The sequence below is a fragment of the Clupea harengus genome, chromosome 21 (genome assembly GCF_900700415.2).
Source record: "Clupea harengus chromosome 21, Ch_v2.0.2, whole genome shotgun sequence".
NCBI lineage: Eukaryota > Metazoa > Chordata > Actinopteri > Clupeiformes > Clupeidae > Clupea > Clupea harengus.
The window spans coordinates 475,243-481,186 of NC_045172.1; positions in this window are offsets into that span (position 1 = coordinate 475,243).

A 5,944-nucleotide genomic window follows, 5' to 3' on the forward strand; every position below is an offset into this window, starting at 1 on the left:
AGTTTACTAGCTGGACTACTTTGGTAAATTAGCTGTCCTGTTAGCCCTTGGTACGCTAACACAAGGCAGCTTACACTGATAACGTTAATTCTGCCCATATTACGTGTAACTGACCACAGCACAAGACAGTTATTGAATTGAATTCGCCTATTCCGTTTGCGTTGGTTTGATATCAGCAAACAGCCCTAATAAGTTTATCACATACATTGCATACTAGGTAACGTCCTTGCATGCCTTTCAGCCTTGCCATGGGCATGCACCTCCATGATCCACACTCGTGGATCTAATCTAAACATATGCAAAACCCACACATTAAAATACAAGGAACGATTAGCATGTTATGCTGGCTGCTAGCGCAGAGTGTGCTTTTAACATTGCTTATTTTAAGTGGCATTATGCAGTAATTGTACTTCAGGGTTAGGATAAGCAGTTTTACCTTAAAATAACAGCTTAAAAACATTGGGGCGCTACAATGACTTTTAATATGGAGAATAGGCATATTACTGGTAAATGTAGGTTTGCCTGAAGCCGCCCGGTTTCTACTGTCTGCCGAACTAGTAACTCAGAGCTACCAACTCTCACGGTTTCGCCGTGTGACACACACTTTTGCATGTTTTCACACGCACTCACGCCACACATCCAATATCTCACGGTCAGATTTTGGGCCGAGAGGCGTTCGTTCCTTTTCAAACTCCCCGACGGTAAATGGCGCTAAGGAGCGCATCTGTAACGCTATTCGCTGCAGACATCCTATTTACTCCAAAGTCTCGAAGTAATAGCGACAGCAGCAGAGTTACAAAGAGTTACAAAGAGAGACAACTGCGGGAGAAACTCGCGAAGAGAATCCATCGCTGAAGAAAATTTTCATCTCCAATCTGAGCAGAGACTAGGTATGTTAATGACATGTGGTTCAATTCAGTACTCACTCTCTTATAATAATAATACAACTTTATTTATATAGCACCTTTCATGCAAAAGAATGCAGCTCAAAGTGCTCTTAAACTTTAAATCTTGAAAGAAAGTATTCGTTTGTGTTTGTTCGTGTGAACTTCATTTTGTGTGGTGAATGTAAACTCAGTTGTCATAACAAGCAGCAGGAGAGCACCTTGTTAACCTCGTGGTATACTGCATGCTCAAATCATCATAGCAGGGTTTATTTAGGCTGCTCACATAGCATTTATCTTTTTATTTACAGGCCAAAGAAAAGGACTCACTCTGAAGACTTTTCCAAACTGCACTTTGAACAGGTAAGATGTATTCCAAAGAATTTAACATAAAGACAGGAATAATGAGGTATGTTCACTCCTAAACTGCACCTGAGTTATTCTTATATGGCTTTTCCTCGAAGATGTGTATGAACTGCTGCTGGTTGATGACAATATACCTATAACTTAACAACCTGTAACTCTACGTTCATAAATAGGTTTCCCCATCTCCTCCCATACCATGGGCCAGAGGAGCATGACCACCTGGGTGAGGAGTTTCTGAATTATCAGACCATGCCAACAACCTCCCTTCAGGACGAAACTGAGATGGAAAGCTTCTGGGCTGGAATGGCAACACGGAAACATAAGGTATACATTTTTTTTGTCTTTCTTTTTGGCAGGTGTGGCTTGGCTACATCTGTTGCTATTATTGATGCATGCATATATTGTGTCATACATGATGCAAACTATGCATGTTGTCATAGGCGGAGATCCCGGGGGGGACGTGTCATTGGAAACAAAAAACAAAACATTTGAAAAATATAGTAATATGAAATAAAAATACGACGACACAAGCCGTGCTAATTATAGACGTAAAACTATGTGTTTTTTTAAGTGTTGAAAAATCATGTTCCCCCTATTCCTCAAAATGGGTTGGTTCACATGCTGTTTCCAACGGGCAGGGCTACCGGCAGCTCCGTGTTTCAGTTAATCAGCCCAGTAGCCTACACGGTCAGATTGTCAGACTGTTTCCTCCTCTGTCCCCTGTCGCTGCCGCTATGATACACGATATCTAAAGAGATTTACCTCATTCTCGAACGCAGTAAGAACATGTAAAGAAGAAGTTTTTTTTCTAAACTTCATTTACGAAGTTCCAATCGATATGCACAAGTATACATGAGTTTATTAATGGATTGGCATGACAACGTGAACGTTTGCCGATTACACACGCATGCCGGTAATTATCACCGTTAAGATAGCTAGCTAGACAGTCTAGGACACTGTCCTGTCAGGGGCAGGTTCATGCTAGTTAATAAACGTAGGTCTACATCTCAGTGCCTCTCCAGATTTGTTAAATGATCTGAAGGTAAATTAATGTCATCTTTTCCTGTGGTCCATTAACTATGCTGGTATTACGACATGGGGTGGCAGTGGTACAGGGGGTAGAGAAGTCGTATTACAATCAGGAGGTTACTAGTTCGATTCCCTGTCAAAGTGTCCATGAGCTCTTTTATAACTTATTTTGAGCATCAAGTTCTCTTGAACTTTAGACATTATTTGTCTATAAATAAATATTTCGTGTTAGTACATTTAATGCTGTTTAGAGAATTCTAAAATGCCTTTCTGTTTGGAAATGTGATAAGAGAATTCGGTATTTAGCAGTTTATGCTAGCTTTTGTGAAAGCAATTTTTTCATGTCCCCCACCGGAATTACTCTCGGAAATTTGACCATGTATTGTCCCCCCCTACAATAAAATGGGATCTCCGCCCCTGCATGTTGTATCTGAACTTTGTTACAGTATACTTACAGTATTAATCAAAACAAAATATGGTATGTTTTTCTATTTTGTTCTTTGTTCATTTTCAATAAGTGGCAGGAGCCAAAGAATTTGAGAGTCTTGCTGCTATCGCCAAGCTGGTCCTGGTGTTGCCACATTCGAATGCAGATGCTGAGAGGGTGTTTTCAGTTGTGGGACTGAACAAAACTAAGGCCAGAAATAGCCTGGCATTGGATGGCACCCTGTCTTCAATAATGGCCATAAAGATGGCTGACCTGGAGCCCTGTTTCAGATGGGAGCCCCCCTCAGAGGTCATCAAGGCCTCCAAGAAGGCCACAGGCCAGTACAACCTTGCCCACAGATCTTAGAAAATGACTAACCAGGTTCTGATCTGCATCTGATACCTCATATTTAGTTATTTTTGTCATATGTTGATCAATTTTATTGCTTAAAAAGGCTAGTGTTTAAGCATTTTATTTGTTGCACTTTTTTGTTTGACGGAACGTGTGGTGGGAGGCTTTGAATAATGAAAAATATTTCTCCCTAACTAATCTTGTGTCATTTTTTTGCTCTTAAATTAAGTGCTCATAAATCATTAAATACAATGATTAACAATATAGGTTAGGTTTCAGTTAAGAATTAGTTGAATACCATTGTAATCAAAATGTCAATCAACCTACCTTGGTAAAATCTTCACAGGTCTATTAATTAGGCTATATTGTGGTACATAGACAGTCATTGAGGCACAAGAATAGTTTTCTGGTTGAATGTTCAGCTCAAGTCTAAAAGGCCCTACAAGTCATGATCAGATGAACATGAATCAGAATAAGTTCAGGTATTGCACATCTTTAGCATACCACCCAAAAATCCACTAGAATGCAGGAAATAACATCTACTTAAACCAAAATGTCCTGGGGTGGACCTTCAGCTATGTCTTTGCTTCACAGAATGTAACCAATGTTGTCCATCTCCAGTAGGCCGCCTCTATTAACGACTTTGGGCCCCACAAACCAACAGAATGCAGAGCACAACATGGGTACAACGCCAAATTAATTCCAATTCCCTGATATTTGAGCCACCAACGTGTGTGGCTGCGTGCGCGGCAAAATGTTGGTCACCCCCGACAAAATCTCACTCCAAGGTTTTTTGAAAAGTTGGCAGCTCTGCTAAAGCTAACGTAACATTCATCTGTTTTGAAACTTCCGTCTATAATAAAAAATCTTTTCACGTCAGATTTGCTCATATAGTCTATTGCTGACACTTTTAAAAACTGTTTTTTGAAAAATGGTCTGATGCAAATAGATTAAACAGTGATAGATTAAAGTGTGGCTTGTTAATGTCATCCCTTTCCTAACAACAGATAGATAGATACATTTGTATTAATCCCGTTAGGGAAATTCACGTGGAAAAGGAGCAAGGTAATAGGAAGAATATTTTTTTTTTTAAACTGGAGAGCTGTTATAACTGGCTGCCAAACTCACTGCGCCATGGCAAACTATTCAGTTATTAAATAATGCCGGTTGTGTCCGTTGTTCTGGCTGGTCTAATGATGCGATCACGTGGGACAATCCGATTAGGTATGCGGATAGCGTGCAGACGAACACCAACAGCAATCGGATTCGGAGGTTACTCACTTTGGACCCCCGATTCGAGGGAGTGCGGATACAGTGTGCGGATACAGTGCGTTCGTCTGCACGATAGGGCTATCCGGACTCGGGGTTCACCGGGTTCAGACAAACTAGAGTCCGTCTGCACGGGGTGTGAGATTCCTCACACCTCCACGAATACAGGCCTCTGACAGATGCTCACAGCTGGATCTCTCAACTGTTGTGGAAGTTCTCTGGAACCAAAGGTAGCAGACCGAAACATATTCATGAAGGGATGGGGCTATGGGGTGACACCTGTTGCAATGGCTGACCTGATGAGACATAGGTGAAGCTTTTGAGTGAAACCTCTTTCTCTCTCTTAATGCGCAAGAATAAACAAGATTAAACCTGTTTCTTGACTGATTATACTCAGACTGTCTCCAACTAATCTTCTGTCACTAAAAAAATGACCATCAATACTTTGGGTGATTCCATGTCAGCTCCCTCAGATGTTTCTCAGATAGATTTTTATATCAGTTGGTGTAAAGTAAATCATTTTTATTTTATTTAAATTATTTGAAAATTCACCCCTAATTAAAAAGCAAGCCAGGAAACCTCAAGCAGAACCTCTTCACATAAGGGGGGGGGGGGGGGGGGGGCATCTTCTTGGAGCTGGCCAGGTAGAGCTGTAGAGATATACAAATATCACATGATAACTGATTCTGTTTTCCTGCACATCATAATCTGCCTTTTCAAAGACTGGATTGTGTTGCAGTAGGTTAAGACCAATGTGGTAGGTTAAGACACTTCATGGTGCTTGCATAGTGTCTGCGCAATTCATTCTTGCACTGAATATTCTGCAAGGCATTTAAATCATGCATGGCAAGATTTAACTTTATATCATAAACTCCTTAACTGCGCTTAAAGGCACAACATAATGTATTTGTTTGCACTGCTTGTCATTTATTCCTTTGTCAAGAGTTAGCTTGGTTTGCCATAAACTGGATTAGAGACATTGTTATTATGCTGATACTTTGTCATTTGACATCATATACCTAACTGTTTAGCTAACTAGCATCCAGGTGCTAATAGATGTTGTGTAGTGTGAAACCATTTCACACCCATAACGGCTAGTCCGACCTGTGAACATATAAATGCCTAACACACAATAAACTGAAGCCCTGATGTTCTTTTTCCTGATTTAGTAGAAAATGTCACTAATTGGAATGAATAACCAGATTTGATTAGCAAGGCTAGTTATTTATCTCCCTTACACATGGTTTAGTTTTCACTAAAGTCTGAATGAACCCAAAACCTAGGTGACGTCACTAATGACATTACATTTGAATCCATTTGCCTTAGACAACCAAATACTATGAAATACCGTTAATAATGTGAAAAATATAATATTGTATGGTGGCAACATTGCCTAGTCATACCTACAACGGGCATGGAAAGCTATAGGGAAGGTCGAATTGGAACACAGTTCTGGATCATTTCATCCAAGAGCATAGCAGCACCTTGAAGAAGCTAAACATTTTCACAAGCAACAAAATCATGTATTTTTATCTCTCATTTACTCCTTTTTATTGAAATTATTTCATACAGATAGGCCCTATGTAGAGTATATTATATATTCACACATTCAATCATA